General features: G+C 39.1%; 3 long non-coding RNA genes and 1 pseudogene across 11 annotated transcripts in view; 3 read left to right on the top strand and 1 right to left on the bottom strand.

Annotated features, from left to right (window-relative positions):
- The window catches only part of LOC309643390, a 2,123,356-nt gene that overhangs the window by 1,175,379 nt on the left and 932,908 nt on the right, over positions 1-15,069 (top strand). The window lies entirely within an intron of this gene.
- Positions 463-10,496, top strand: LOC309643906. Its single transcript, XR_014254148.1, has 2 exons — positions 463-593; positions 6,714-10,496. It is a non-coding gene; the product is annotated as an uncharacterized lncRNA (long non-coding RNA).
- LOC309643907 lies at positions 1,991-5,307 on the top strand. Its single transcript, XR_014254149.1, has 2 exons — positions 1,991-2,489; positions 2,820-5,307. It is a non-coding gene; the product is annotated as an uncharacterized lncRNA (long non-coding RNA).
- On the bottom strand, positions 12,599-15,063 carry LOC309643903 (mitochondrial import inner membrane translocase subunit Tim8 A pseudogene; annotated as a pseudogene). The gene has a single exon. The product of its transcript is annotated as a mitochondrial import inner membrane translocase subunit Tim8 A pseudogene (transcript).

The raw sequence follows: 15,069 nt of genomic DNA, 5'->3' as shown, positions 1-15,069 counted from the left end.
CTTTTTTATTTTTGTACACTCTATGCGTTTAGCATAGTCCCCTAATTTATAGTGGACTTCCAGTAATTATTTTGTAATGGATATCTTTCCACTTCAACTGAAAAGTACCCTTTCCTTATATAATAGCATTCTAAATCCAAAATAAAAGTAGATTTTAAAATAAGTAAAAGTAAACTCATGCATGATCACCCTGTAATAAGTATGTAAAAAAGCAAAGGGTACTGCAGAAATAACTTAACCATTGGAGTTGGATGTGTCTCCAAAAAATATTGAAGCCACATTTGGAAAGAAATTACAGTATTTGATAAGCCAAGGATATGACCTGCTGTGTGCTTTCCCTTTTTTGTTCAGATCACCAAAGGAGATTAAGACCCCGTTTTCTCCCGTCTCTGGAAAATTATCATCTGATGCAGTCACTCAGATAACAACAGAGAGTCCAGGAAAAACCATGTTTTCATCTGAGATTTTTGGTAATGCTGAAGATCGTGGACATGATATTCCAGAGCTCAGTACACAGAAGTTGGGCAAAGTTCCTGTCAAGTTTGCTTCATCATCTTCAGTCCAACAGATTACTGTTCTTCATGGCACAGATGGTAAGAGAATTTTAGGTCACATTACCAACTTTTGTGTGTCATTAACCAATAAATTTCTTGATTGGGTCTTTCTAGTTAGAAAACCTAATTTTAATTTTAAGCATTAGGTTGTACATGATGATAACATCTTTTATTTACATAGCTATGAAGAGAATATAATTTATTATGTTTTTACTTCAATTTCTAGTGAAGTTAACAACCTATGTGAAACTCATGCTACTTGTGGCTGACGTATTTTCAACTCATAATACTTGTCATAAGAATGCAAGTAGTTCATGAAAACATAAAAACTATAGAGGTTCAATTTTAGGGAGGTAGATAATTATTTGGCATTGTTTCTTTTACTATTGTTTTGCATGAGACAGTGAACAGATAGCAAACACAATACCAGTCTATTTCTTGCTCAAGAAACGTTGAGCAGGGACCCAGGTTGACTGTGACTCTGCTTTCTTTAAAACATGGAACCTTGGATTCATCATCATAGTCAACTGGAAGGGACGAAAAGCATGGAGGAGCACATGTTGGGAGGCTTTTATGGTCTAGGCCTAGGTGTGGCCCACATCACTTTCCACTGACTAGGAATAGTTTAGCTGTGCTTTCCAGGATGAAAAAGAAATGAGTTTTGGTGAACAGCTAGCAATTTCTACCATAAGGTCTACAACATTTAGAGTGTTCCTATGCTATCATGACAGTGATATTTTTATAGTGCTTACACTATATAACATTCAAAATTATAGCAAGTTATTTTCTTTTTCAGACCAGTAACTGGAAAGTTAAGTTCCCATTCTACCTCCAAATGAGGGTGGGAACTTTCAATTACTAATTTTAAAGTATTCAACAGTTTGTACAAATCTATTCAAAATAGATTTTAAGTGTTCCTACTTGTGCAAAAAGTTTATCTGTCTGTAGGTATAAATGGAATATGCCTAAATGTATAAAGAAAATTGCTTAGTTCCACATTTAAATTGCACTGAATTTAATTTGAATAAATACATTTATATGTTGAAATGGTTATATTTCTTTTCTTTTTTTTTTATTTTATTTATTTTATTTTGGCTGTGTCGGGTCTTCATCGCTGCGTGCAGCCTTTCTCTAGTTGCGGCGAGCGGGGGCTACTCTTCATTGCGGTGCACGGGCTTCTCATTGCGGTGGCTTCTCTTGTGGTGGAGCACGGGCTCTAGGCACGTGGGCTTCGGTAGTTGTGGTGCATGGGCTCAGTAGTTGTGGCTCGCGGGCTCTAGAGCGCAGGCTCAGTAGTTGTGGCACATGGGCTTAGTTGCTCCGCGGCATGTGGGATCTTCCCGGACCAGGGCTGGCACCCGTGTCCCCTGCATTGGCAGGCGGATTCTTAACCACTGAGCTATCAGGGCAGCCCGAGATGGTTATATTTCTTATACACTTTTATTGTGAAATAAAATTATGCCCCCCAAATGTATAGTCTAATCAATATCACACAGAACACCTTTAATGTGTCAGTTACCTATTGCCACCGTGATACTGTATAAGAACCTCGAAAATCTCAGTGCTTTATAACAACAGACATTTGCTTTCCTCACTCATGGGCTTATGAGTCCGTTGGAGTTTGGCATCAGGATGCAAAAACGGTTTGGGTCTGTTCCACATGCCTTGTACTGAAACCCAGGCTACTCTGGGCTATGCTGTTTTCATGTTGGTGGAAGAGCACAGGAGAGGAAATCCAACTGTGAAAGTGTATTTTATACCTCTTCTGACATCAAATGGATCAGTCTATAGAGAGCCCACAGTTCATGGTCTTACCTTTACATACAGGTACTTGGTAGAAAGGACTCCTTTAAAAGAGAAATATTATTTGGTTTAATAATAAAATATTTTTAACTCTGTGGATTCAGAAGTAAAATTTTAAAAAATATTTTAAAAGTATACAGAATAGGGCTTCCCTGGTGGCGCAGTGCTTGAGAATCCGCCTGCCAATGCAGGGGACACGGGTTCGAGCCCTGGTCTGGGAAGATCCCACATGCCGCAGAGCAACTAGGCCCGTGAGCCACAAATACTGAGCCTGCGTGTCTGGAGCTTGTGCTCTGCAACAGGAGAGGCCGCGATAGCGAGAGGCCCGCGCACCGCGATGAAGAGTGGCCCCCGCTTGCCGCAACTAGAGAAAGCCCTTGCACAGAAACGAAGACCCAACACAGCCAAAAATAAATAAATAAATAATAAAAATAAAGGAATTGCTTTAAAAAAAAAAAAAAGTATACAGAATAGCATGTTGAATTTATGACTATGTGTCCACTGCTCTGAATTAACAAATTAAGAGTAATATGCTATATGTTTATATTTAGTTCCATTTGCAAGTTTTTTGAAGAAATAAATTTTATGGTTGGACTTTCTTCTTTACCCTTCTCCAGTCCTTTCTTTCTCTCCCAGGAACAACCATTATTTGCTGAATAGTCGCTTCTTCCCCCAGAGATAGGCAGTCCAAAGTAACTTTAAGACTTCTGCATCCAAACATAAAGTTGTTGAGAATTTCAAAAAGCCACTTATCTTGCCTCTGAATTCTCCATCTCCACATGGTAACCATTCTTGCTCTGGGTCCATTGTAATTCTGCCCAATTGTTGTTGTCCATTTTCTGCAAACTTTGAACTAAATGGTAAATTTAACCATCACCACCAAGCTTTATATACACTGGTGGAGGAAGAAAACTACTAAGTCAATATCCTAACAATAATGACTACAGCAACGTCCAAAGAGAAGTAGAGGCTACAACCTATTTTTCCTGTTATTTAAATTCTTCCAGCCTCTATACATTTCTTCATTCTCCTTGAATTCAGCCAGGTTCTCATTGGCTGGGGTTTTGCCTGATAGGTTGGTACAAGTGTTCCTAAGTAGTCTAAGGCTTTGCTAGCCCTGCATAGGTTTAAGGTAATTTTTTGTTAATTTCTATGACCAGGCTTGGTAAAGTGGTCCCCTAGGTGTAAGCCATACTCCTACTGACTTTCTTCTTTTAAGGTAACCTTATTTCTCCCTGATAGTTAAGGTCAATTGTAGTTTTAGTCAACACTATGGCATCCTATTCCCTGTATTGTTTCAGTGACATAAAGAATGTAAAATGACTAGATGGCTCCTGTCTCCCGGTAGAAGTGCCCCTCCCTTATTTCTAAGATCTTCCATCAAACAAAGCAGAGTCACAGAGATAGAAAGCAAAAGATTTTAAAGGCTTCTGCCTTTGTTCCTAAATACATGCATTCTGTCTGTGGGATAGGCAAGTGCCACATGTGGTTCTGAGCACATGCCGTATTCAGTAAGCTAGCATTCCAGCCTCAGAAAGTGATGCCTCCCAGCTTGTGCCATGACAGTTATCAGTAAATTGTTCACTCGCTTTTTTGTTCTTGAGTTTACCATAGCTGTGGGTGATCAGGCTTGTGAGGAGAACAGTGACTCCCTTTAGTCGTCAGCCTTTTGTCTCATTTCCTTCACTATGAAGTCAGTTCCTTGGTTGGAAGCAGGGTACTAGTAATATGGATTCCATGTCAAATCATCAGAATCATGGAGTGGCCAAGGATGGTAACACAATTCTAAGTAGTTTATAAGTTGTTATTGCATCCAGAATGAAGGAGATCTCATTCTACTCTGGGACTATCAGACTCTGTCTAGAGTATTTTGATTTTTATAAACTAGACATGGGCAACTAGGAGTCCATCTAGAGGTGATTACAGGATGCAAGAGAAGACCATGGTCCATAAGGATAAACTGAAGAAGCTGTTGTGTTTAATCAGGAGAAGTGGTAGCTATCTACAAAATTCTATTTGAATGAGCAGTACAACCCCATGAATACTGAGGAGTAACCTAAACAAGAATTTTATAGGGCTCATGTGATGGCAATACTAATCCTTTGTGTAGGCATAGAAAAGGACAGTAGACTAAAAGGAGGGATGGGATATTTCTGAATGGGAAAATTGAATATTTAAAGATGTCATTTATTCCCAAATGAATTTAAACTCTAATGTAATTCTACTCAAAATTCTAATGGAATTGTTCTTTTGAACTTGTTTAATTGATCTTAAGTTTTTTCAGGAAGAATAATAAAGAAAATACTGGAAAAGAAGAGTAATGGGGAGGATAAATTTTAGCAGCAGCCAGTGGAGTGTTTTCATGGGATGCCTGGAAGTTGCAGACATTATTCTCACCCTTGACCTATGGGCCCAGACTCAGTCATATGTCCATACATGTCTGCAAGGGAGATTGGGAAATACAGTGTACAGATGAGCAGTATGTACCCAGCTAAATATCAAAATGCTGTTACAGAGACAGAGTTTCTACCACATCATGAAAGAAAAACAAGTGTATAGAAAAAGATTTCAGGGACTGCCCTGGTGGCGCAGTGGTTAAGAATCCACCTGCCAGTGCAGGGGACACGGGTTCGAGCCCTGGTCCGGGAAGATCCCACATGCCGCAGAGCAACTAAGCCCGTGCTCCACAACTACTGAGCCTGTGCTCTAGAGCCCGCGAGCCACAACTACTGAGCCCATGCTCCACAACTACTGAAGCCTGCATGCCTAGAGCCTGTGCTCCACAACAAGAGAAGCCACTGCAGTGAGAAGAGTGAGAAGCTCGCGCACCACAACGAAGAGTAGCCCCCCACACCGCAACTAGAGAAAGCCCGCGTGCAGCAATGAAGACCCAATGAAGCAAAAAAATAAGAAGAAGAAAAAGATTTCATCTTCTATAATAATCAAATTACTACCATGTCACAGACATTTTAGAAAGAATTTTAGCAGTTAGTATTTAAAAAAACGAAACTTTATAAATGACATAATTTTTCACTCTGAAATCAGGAAACTTATGTGAAATGGGGCAGCAGGGGAGAATGGGTATGCTATGAACAGGAAGTCTTTATTACAGAATTCTTTATTATTGAAAATTTAATCCAGCCTAAATTTTTAACATTATGAGAAGGGTTAAAAACACTTAATGTGTAGTAGAATGATAAAAAATGTGAAGATAGGAAATAAAATGAATATTTTATTATCAATGTAAAGTAGAAAAACTGAATTCCACATTATACATACTATACACAACTATGTAAACAAATAAGCAATACAGAGGAAAGACCTGTAGAAATACATTAAAATATTAATAATAGTTATCTTTGAGTGGTAAGACTTTGTCTTTTTTATTTCTGTGTATTTTTTTAAAATTGAGAATTTATACTTTTATAATGGAAAACTTATTTTGAAAATCTGCCACATAGAAGAGAATTAGATTTACTTTCTATGACTCTGGAGGGAGAATCTTCAAAGATCAGTAGTAGGGGTTAACAACGACCAGGTTTGGGTTCAATAGAAGATAAAGTGTTTCTTAGTTAGAGCCATCTAAATATGGAATAGATTGCTAAGAAGTCGTCTTCTCAATGAATCCTACCCTTACCACTCTATTTAAACTGCATCCTGCTGCAATTTCCCAAATACTTCTAATCTTCCTCAGCATTTTCTAATTTTTTGGGGGGGGGAGTGGCTGTTTTGGGTCTTTGTTGCTGCACACGGGCTTTCCCTAGCTGTGGTGAGTAGGGGCTACTCTTCGTTGTGCTGCATGGGTTTCTTATTGTGGTGGCTTCTCCTGTTGCAGAGTGCGGGCTCTAGGCGCACAGGTTTCAGTAGTTGCAGCACGAGGGCTCAGTACTCGCAGCACAAGGGCCCTAGAGCACGTGGGCTTCAGTAGTTGCGGCACATGGGCTCAGTAGTTGTGGCGCTCGGGCTCTAGGGCGGGCGGGCTTTGGTAGTTGTGGCACGCAGGCTCAGTAGTTGTGGTGCACAGGCTTAGTTGCTCCACAGCATGTGAGATCTTCCCAGACCAGGTATCGAACCCCTGTCCCCTGCATTGGCAGGCAGATTCTTAACCCACTGCACCACCAGGGAAGTCCCAGTATTTTCTAATTTTTTATGTCACTAATAATTTATAAAAACACTAGATGATTTACTTATTTAGTATGCTAATTGTTTACTGTCTATCTCCCTCTTCTAGAATGCTAGTTTACTGATACATTCCAAGAATCTTGACCACTGCTTGGCACATTAAAGGTACTTAATATTTGTTCAGTTAATTAATAAATGTTTTCTTATTAATTATTCTGATCTTTATGTCCTTAGGCCAGCCTTTACTGTTGCCATATAAGCCTTCTGGTAGTACAAAGATGTACTATGTTCCCCAATTAAGACAAATTCCTTCATCTCTGGATTCCAAGTCAGACACCACCATTGAGAGCTCACACTCAGGTATTATGCAGAAATTATTCAAAATTTTACTTTTTGAAATTTTATTTGTGGATTGGCTGTTTAATTCTGGATGACATATGAAAGCTCAGTGCTATTTAATCTTTAAGTGAAACATGGAGATTTTCATGACACAGTCTCTGGTTCAGATAGGTGAGTTATTTGGTCAGATGTATTGTGTACACTCAAACATTTGATAAATATTTGAAGAAAATTGTATGAACAGTTACTTGTTTGGGTTAGTGGACTCCATCTAGGACAAAGGTTTCCAAGTTTTCTCTGTTCACAGTCACCTTAGTGTTTGGGTGATTTCTTTTCTCATCATCGTGGGGATATAAATCATCAGCAGCATATAAATACATGAAGTATTTTTTCAGATACTAAGCTATTATGTTATTAGGGTATAAAAATACTTACCGTTTTGATCTTACAGCTTAATAAGCAAAAATATTTTTGGTTTTGTGTTTGAAAGAAAACATTTTACTTTGTTCAGAAATATGCATAATTACTTGCTAACGAGATATGTGTGGCTATTAGGGCACAGTTTCTCACACCTTGAGATGAGATTGGACACAACCACCCTCATTTATTGCTTTTGTTACAGAAACTGTCAAAAATCCAACTCTGCAGAGATACAGACAGCAGCATTGAAAGGAATGTAGCAGTATCTAATGTTGAAACTTTAAACTATCTTTAGCTATTAGTTTTTGTCCTGTACACCAGATATTACATATCACTGTTTCTCTAGAGTTTTAAAATATCCCACAACATCCCTGTGAGATCACCACAATAGAACTGCAGATTTAGAAAATGAATAGCATCCTGTGGAGGAACTGAATAAATATTTTCTGTGGAAAATTATAAGGATACGGAGTTGGTATGGTGCGGGGTTTTGATTGTTGGGATAACATATTGATTGGTCCACAGGAGTTGACTTGGTTCTGTGTAGATATAAATTGTTCATGATTTGTCAATAGACATCTTTATAGGTGTAGAAATTAAAAAGAAAGTAGTTGTCCCTGGTCTTATGCAGATTTTCTGTTAATTTTAAGAGGACCCAACTAGTATCTAATGGTAACTGAGTTAAAGCCCCTGATATAATTGCTCCTGATTTCCCACTGTGATGCCACTGAAAAAAAGAACCACAAAATGCTCATATGTTAGGATTGATTATGAAGCCTATAACCAGGAACTGGAAGAAATTTTCACTACCTGCATGGCTATGATTTTAAAAACTCACTTAGTGGCTACGAGACATAAAACAAGCTTACTTAATTGATTGTAGGTAGGAAAATCTTTTATCTCAGTCTCACTTTCAGCCCCCTAGTTCAGAAGACAGAATGTACCAATAGAAGTGTAATCAGGTGTTCCAGTATTTTTTGAGGCCTCCTGTGTACTTCTATTCATTTACATCCTAACTCTTCCCTTTGGAGACATTAACTTTGAGAAAAATTGGACAGTAGTGGGAAGAGGAAATGACTACTCAGGGATGGTACACTGTATCCTGAGAAATACTGTCCGTATAAATAAAGTACTGAATGCATCAATTAGACAAGAAGAGATCTGTTGGCTATATATACTTGAGGTTGTCATTTATCATGTTCTGCATCTATTCTGAGAGTGAGGGAGTTGACAGAAGAAAATAATAGTTTCTTAGACCAGTAGAGCTGATCTAGCTGAAAGCCTAGGAATTGTTCTGATAGATAGTGTCTATTAGTGTGTTGTGATTCTATAGATACTAGAAAGATCCAACTAGAGTTTGGGGCCAAGGGCAAGTCATAAACCGTTGCAGATATTTGGACCAAATAATTTCTCCTCAGTTGAGAATGAGTAAACAATTGAACTCATAAAATTCTTTTAAAGACAAAAACAAAGGGACTTCCCTCGTGGCGCAGTGGTTAAGAATCCGCCTGCCAATGCAGAGGACACGGGTTCCAGCCCTGGTCCGGGAAGATCCCACATGCCACAGAGCAACTAAGCCTGTGCGCCACAACTACTGAGCCTGCGCTTTAGAGCCTGCGAGCCATGACTACTGAAGCCCGCATGCCTAGAACCCATGCTCCGCAACAAGAGAAGCCACCGCAATGAGAAGCCCGCGCACTGCAACGAAGAGTAGCCCCCGCTCGCCGCAACTAGAGAAAGCCCGTGCACAGCACCGAAGACCCTACACAGGCAAAAATAAAAATAAATAAATTAAAAACAAAACAAAAACAAAAAAACAAGGCAAAGGTAACCTCACAAAGAAAGAGATAGATGTTAGAGATTTACTCATTAGGTCAAGTAACACTCTGAAGTAGTAACAGGATTTCATTTATATCTGACAGTAAGTTCTGTGAAGATAGGTACTATGCCTTTTTTTTTGTAAGCCATTTTATACCTCATACCAATATATAATATAGATGTTATTTTGATATTCATTTAAAGACATTTAAATACTTTATGTACTAGTACTGTCAATAGGAGCAAAAAGCCATGGGGAGAGAACTGGCTGGGAGTTTTAAAACAAAGTGAGGAGTTAATAGCAGAAAAAAATGGTGGAGTAAAGACCTCCAACATTTTGCCCTGTGATAAAAGCAACAGAATTTTGGCAAAACTTTATGGAAAACTTTTCCAAAACTCTGGAAATTAACCAAAGGCTTGTAGCTTTTGTAGTAAGCATTTATTCAAGAAAAATGGCTGAACCTTGATAAGAATAGTAATAAGCTTGTGGCATTTTACCTTGCCCTATTCTCATTGCCATACTCAGCTCAGTGATTGATAACCTTGAAAAATATCAGCCTGCATTCCCAGGACTGGAGGGAGCAGAACAGAGCTGGACCTCTTTCACAATTTCATTCCCAAAGAATTGTCAGTATTTGACCTGTCTGATGGCTCTCTGGAAGACTCCACTCAAAAGGCTTATCTTTATTCGACCTTACTCAGAGCTATCCAGTGCGTATGAGCCTCTGTGTCTATGTGTGAGGTGTTTGTCAAAAAACACTTACAGGCAAGTGTTTTATTTTAGTTTCTTAAATATTTATTTATTTAATTTATTTATTTTGGCTGTGCCGGGTCTTAGTTGCACCACTCAGGATCTTCGTTGCGGCATGCGGACTCCTTAGTTGCAGGACCTAGTTCCCTGACCAGGGATCGATCCCAGAGCCCCTGCATTGGGAGCTCGGAGTCTTACCCCCTAGACCACCAGGGAAGTCCCCAAGCAACTGTTTTAATGTCACAATGCATGAGGCAGTGGATAACACTTGAGACAAACAATAGACTAACCAAAAGCTTTATCGGAAAAACTGAGGATGAGATGTCCATAGATATGTTGAAAAGCACTGATATATTCCTAGGACTCTAGAAGACCACAAGTGTGCACAGGCCTGAGTGCATGCTCAGGAAAGATCTGAGAGGGGCCTACCCTTTACCTTTGGCTGCCCTTGAGGCTCTGGGCAAGAAGAAAGGGAAGGCTAAGGCCGAATTGATAACTCCCTGCCCTCAGCGTTGATGGCTATGTGCACGTAGTCCCTCGGCAAAGACTGGGAGATTTATTGTTTCTAGATGTTTAAGGATATCTCCATCTAGGCATTAGCTGACCACTAAGCTAGTTGAGTGGCAGCTTCAGTAGACTTTATAGAATTTGTTCAGAAAAGTTACTTAAAAAAAAAAAAACAGCGTAAAGCAACAGCAGGAAACCCTGGGGAAGTAGTAGACTCTGATTTCCAGGGTTGTCACATTATATTTTTTAAGATGTCCAGTTTTCAACAAAAAGTTACAAGATATGGAAATTCAAAGTAAAAAAATATATATATGGACCATACAAAAGAAAAATAGCAGTTTAGAAACTGTCTGTGAGGAATCTCAGACATTGGACTTACTAAATGAAGATGTTAAAATAGCTATTTAAAATATGTTCAAAGAACTAAATGAAACCATGTCTAAAGAAGTATAAGAACAGTGTCTTACCAAATAGAGAATATCAATAAAGAGAAATTACAAAAAAGAACCAAATAGAAGATCTGTAGTTGAAAAGTACAATAACTAAAATAAAAAATTGACTGGAGAAAGCTCAGTATCAGACTTGAACAGGCAGAAGTATGAGTCAGTGAACATGAAGATAGGCCAATTGAGATTATCCAGTGTGAGAAACAGAAAGAAAAAAGAACGAAGAGAAATTAACAGAATCTCAGAGTCCTATGGGACACCTTCAAGCATCCTATTATACACATAATGGGAGTTCCAGATGAAGAGACAGAAAAAGAGACTGAAGGAGTATTTGGAGAAATAATGGCCTAAAATTTCACAAATTTGATGACTGCTGTTAATCTGCACATCCCAAAAGCTCAAGGAAGTCCAAGCATGATACAGTCAAAGAGAGCCACATCTACATACATCATAAACCATCAAATGACAAAGACAGTGTTAAAGCAGCAAGAGCGGAGTTATCATGTACAAAGAATCTTCAATAAGACTAATTGCTGATTTTTCATCAGAAACCATAGAGGCCAGAAGGCATTGCAATGACATATGCAAAGAGCTGAGGAAAAAAACCTGCCTACCAAGTATTCTGTACCTAGCAAAACTACCCTTCAGAAATGAAGGAGAGATTAAGACATTCTCAGATAAACAACAGTTGAAAGACTCCACTGCTAGCAAACTGACCCACAGAAAATACTAAAGAGATTTTTTTCAAGATGGAATGGTGAACACCAGACAGTAACTTAAATCCACATGAAAAAAGTACTAAAGGTAACTACATAAGGAAATACAAAAGACAGTATAAATGTATTTTTGTTTGTAATTCAGTTTTTCTCCTATATGACTTAAAAGACAAATGCAGTATAAGCAAGTCCCAAATACACACAAAAAAAACTAACAGAATTAAAATGATAAAACCTGACACTATATTTTTAAATAAATAAATTTATTTATTTATTTATTTGTATTTTTATTTTTGGCTGCGTTGGGTCTTCGTTGCTGCGCGCGGGTTTTCTCTAGCTGTGGCGAGCAGGGGCTACTCTTTGTTGTGGTGCGCGGGCTTCTCGTTGCGGTGGCTTCTCTTGTTGAGGAGCACGGGCTCTAAGTGCATGGGCTTCAGTAGTTGTGGCTCTTGGGCTCTAGAGCGCAGGCTCAGTAGTTTTGGCACGCGGGCTTAGTTGCTTCGTGGCATGTGGGATCTTCCCAGACCAGGGCTCGAGCCCGTGTCCCCTGCACTGGCAGGCGGATTCTTAACCACTGTACCACCAGGGAAGTCCGAAAAACTGACACTATTAAAGGGAGAAATATTTCAAGCCAATAGCAAAAGGTCATATATTGTATAATTCCATGTATATGAAATGTCCAGAATGAGCAAATCCGTATAGACAGAAAGTAGATTAGTGGATGCCAGGGGATGTTGGGGAGGGGAAAATAGGGAGTAACAGCTAACATATACAAGATTTCTTTGTGGGGGGCGTGACAAAAATGTTCTGGAATTAGATAACAATATTGGTGGTGAAAATACTAAGAACTAGTGAATTGTACACTTACTTTAATTGGTGAATTTTTTTTTTTTTGAATCTTGTAGAAGTTTTTATTTCAGTGATTAAAAGAACGCAGTAAATGGAAAGTATGCTGGTTTACATTAGGCATGCACCTCTACCTGAAACTGCTGTTAGTTTTTTTTTGTTTTTTTTTTTTTGTTTTTCTTTTTTTAAATTTATTTATTTATTTATTTATGGCTGTGTTGGGTCCTCGTTTCTGTGCGAGGGCTTTCTCCATTTGCGGCAAGCGGGGGCCAATCTTCACCACGGTGCGCGGGCCTCTCACCATCGCGGCCCCTCTTGCTGCGGAGCACAGGCTCCAGACGCGCAGACTCAGTAGCTGTGGCCCACGGGCCCAGCTGCTCCGCGGCACGTGGGATCCTCCCAGACCAGGGCCCGAACCCGCGTCCCCCGCACTGGCAGGCAGACCCCCAACCACTGCGCCACCAGGGAAGCCCTGCTGTTAGTTTTTGACTGGCCTAAATCTTTATAACTTATTTTTTCATTTAGGCACATCTTTAAATTTTTTTGGACCCTGACATACAGGGTAAGTTAACTTCTTCCTTGTGGCAGTTTAGTATGAGAATTATGTTCGCTGGCTAGATTCCTTTAACTAAAGGCCTCTAGACTCTCAGGCTACCTGTACTAGCTCAAGACTGTACTTTATATATAGATATTTAAGTGAATCACAGTATAAGGGAGGGAGATAATCTAGAAAGGTGAAATGTACTGTATGAATACTCCATACATTTTTTTTCTAGCACAGATAATCAAACACTAGATAAGGAGGCCTACAGTCAAGTACCAAATTACTCTTTCCCCCACTGCTGCCCTTTCTGAGAGACACAAAGATGTATATCGATCTCTCCAGAAATCTGAAAGGAATCCACACAAATAACAGATTATTACCTATGTGGTCCCACATATCAAATTATAGAGCAGTTCCACTATTAAAATTATAGGAAGCAGTTAATGGGACTATGAGGAAAGCATCGTCCCACATACAGTAACATACACCTAGTAGAGTTTTCCATTCATCTGTCAATTGTTTTCCCAAGATTAGCATTAAAAAACACAACCCCAAACACATTTGACCCTCAAACCACCCCCACACACAAAAATTGGTCTTTGTTCATTCTCAGATGACAGGATGTCCCAAGAGTGACAAAGGTGGGAGCCGATCCCCCCACAGCCTTTTCTTCAACCATCCCATCAACTGCTCTTCATTTCTTGAACTACCTTCCTTTTCCAGAGAGGTAATAATCAGGTCAGTCAGAAAGGCTTTCTGAGAAGACTGGCTTGGATTTCTGGGTCTGTTCCAGTCGATTCAAGATGAATTGGCTTGTATCAATGAAGCGCTCAACGCAGTTCACAAAACAGGCCTCAGCCCGACTGTCCAACTTTGGCCCAGGCTTGTCCATGCACATTTCCCAACAAAGTTCCGTCATCTGGTGCACCAGCTGCTGGAAGCACTTCTTCTGAGTCTCTACCTCGATGAAATGCTGCAGCTGCGGGTCGACCGAGCCCAAACCCGCTGCGGAGGAAGACGAGGAGGACGCCATCCCAGCGCGGCCACGCGTGCCGAGACAAACTCCGCACCAACTCACCGACCTTCACGTGTCTCCGCGGCGGAACCCTTAATTGGTGAATTTCATGTTTTGTCTCAATTTAGAAAAAAAAGTGTGTGTGTTGGGGGGGGTGTGGGCAGGAATGAACATATGAAGGAAAAGACTGCCTAAAACTGTAAAGATTTGGTAACAGATTTAAAATACATTTTGCAGGCAAAAAGGGTGGAATTAACATGAAGGAAGTTAAATTAGTGATGAGGACAAATCTGAGAGTCTGCAAAATTACAGAGGAAAAAGAAGAAGAAAATGAAAATGCTGTGAAAGATGATGAGAGACATAAGAAACATAGCTAAGTAAACCAAACCAAGAATTATATCTGTAGCTGAGGAAGAAAGTAATATTCAAACACTTAATTGAATAAAACATCCTCCTCCTGAAAAGGGGAACACTGTATGCAGATTGAAAGTTGCCATAAAAATCCAGGGAAAAATCAGAGACTGAGACACATATCAGAAAAAGATTTTTGAGTTAAAATAAATAGAAGAAAATCCCATAAATATACAATTAAAAAAAAAAAGTTAAGAGAAGAAAATTTAGTCTGATATCAGGCTTATTTAAAATACTAAATGTAAAAATAATGGAACCAAATCTGTATTTATTGGGAAAATTATATAATTCAAGGATTTATGGACCCAGTGCATTTTCATTAAGCACTATGACAATGAAAAGACATTTTCACAAGTACACAGCAGCTAGAAAGTATATTCAACCTCTGTACCTTCTTGAAAAATTCACTTGAAGACTCACCCAGCTGAAGAGATGAATCAAAATGAAGAAGTCATTACAGAGAAATGAAGCAATGCTGAAAGTGATCAGTGGTGAACTTTGAAGTCAGTTTGACACAACACTCATCTAAACAGCAAATTTAGTTACAAGGTGGAAAAAAAAATGCCAAAAGTTAATTTTGGAATGAAAGGCATGAAAAGAAAAAACAATTGTGTTTCTTGTCTTTTTGACTAAAGAGGTGTCATTTTATTCATGACTTGGTGATCAGATAGGTTAAAGAAGTTTTCATAAAAAATAAATTTGACTTGATTAAAATTTAAAACTTGTGTGCACCAAAAAACAAAACACCATCAACATAGTAAAAAGGTTGCACACAGA

This window comes from Balaenoptera physalus (genome assembly GCF_965194825.1).
Source record: "Balaenoptera physalus genome assembly, chromosome: 15".
Lineage (NCBI taxonomy): Eukaryota > Metazoa > Chordata > Mammalia > Artiodactyla > Balaenopteridae > Balaenoptera > Balaenoptera physalus.
The sequence above is the reverse complement of the archived record's forward strand: the minus strand, read 5'-3'. Positions and strand labels throughout refer to the sequence as shown.